Consider the following 1,394-nt stretch of genomic DNA (forward strand, 5'->3'; position numbering starts at 1 on the left):
TCGCGCTTCGTTTCCACACTCCTTTTAACCAGGACAACATGGGGAGGATTTTATTGTGCCTCTGAAGGGCGTGTTTGAGGGTTGGGTTCCCCCCCCGCCCCAAATTCTGGGTGGTAATAGTCACAGAATAACATTGTAGGCCAGAATCATGTGGTGTCAGGTGTGCTGTTGTATCTTAACAAAAAAAATTTGTTTTCCTTCTTATTTGATACTGAAAGAATGGCAGGAGTCTGTTTTTGACAGACTTTTTCTTTCATCATTTTGTTCATCGTAGGACAGACTTGTTACGTTGAGTCAGTTAACTTTTCTAGTGGGAAAAAAAGTTATTTATAGTTAAACATCAGAAAATCTTCATCAAATCCTTTACATACATACGTATCTATAATTTACTCAAAAGATCAGTGTTTTTAGTTTGTTGAGACCATTCGAGAACTCACTCTTACCGTGGTGGCCCAGCACCTCGTTCCAGTCTCCATAAACCTACAGTGGCTTTTACAAGAACCTTTCTAAGGAGTTTTTTCCTTAGAGGACAGAACTTTGTCACAGCTCGTAATGTTTCTGTATGAGAGAAGACAGGGCGACAGGTTTTGCAGAAGTCAAATAAGATGCGACGTAAAGAAAAAAAACACTAGGCTGTACACCTGAAACCAGCATAAAGTAATATTGAATATCTACTATAATTGAAAAAGAAAAAGAAAAAACTTTAAACCCAAAGGAGCTAGGGCGTCCTGAATGACGCTGGTCACTACTTCTTTGGGAGGTGACGGTACAATGCCTGACCCGATCTCCGTGTGCACTGTTTTTATATGGTTTTCTAATGTACATATTCTGTCAGAATTGTATTGCTTTAGGCCAGAGGCCATAGCAAAAACTTAACAGAGCAGACAGGTATAGTATGATCTTAAAAATAGTTTGTAATATTCGAAACCGTTTAGCACATACACAAAACTTGGGATGTAGTTAGTGGCTGCATAATCATTAAAAGAAGTCATACCTCTGTAGGTTTATTTTCTGATTGTTCTCTTGGGGCGTTAGCTAATTTTCCTATTATAAATGGATTGATTCACTTCATAGAAATAATAATAGTAATGTATACTGAGAGCTTATCACATGCCAGGCGCTGTGCTGAGTACTTACACAGATAAACCTGAATCCACACCGCAGCTTCGTGAGAAATAAGTGACATCTGCATAAAGCATCAAAATTGGACTGAACATTTCATTATGAAGAATGAATAGATTATGCTTTTCTGAATCAATATTGTATTCAAATAAATGATTACTTAAATCATAGTTTACACTCTTGAAAGCTACATAGAATCAGAGCATTTTTTTAATATATGGCCATGCTACTAAAAATAATCTATGGAAATATTCGTTGCTGTAAAACATTTA

This window comes from Pteropus vampyrus, unplaced genomic scaffold (assembly GCF_000151845.1).
Source record: "Pteropus vampyrus isolate Shadow unplaced genomic scaffold, Pvam_2.0 Scaffold1526, whole genome shotgun sequence".
NCBI lineage: Eukaryota > Metazoa > Chordata > Mammalia > Chiroptera > Pteropodidae > Pteropus > Pteropus vampyrus.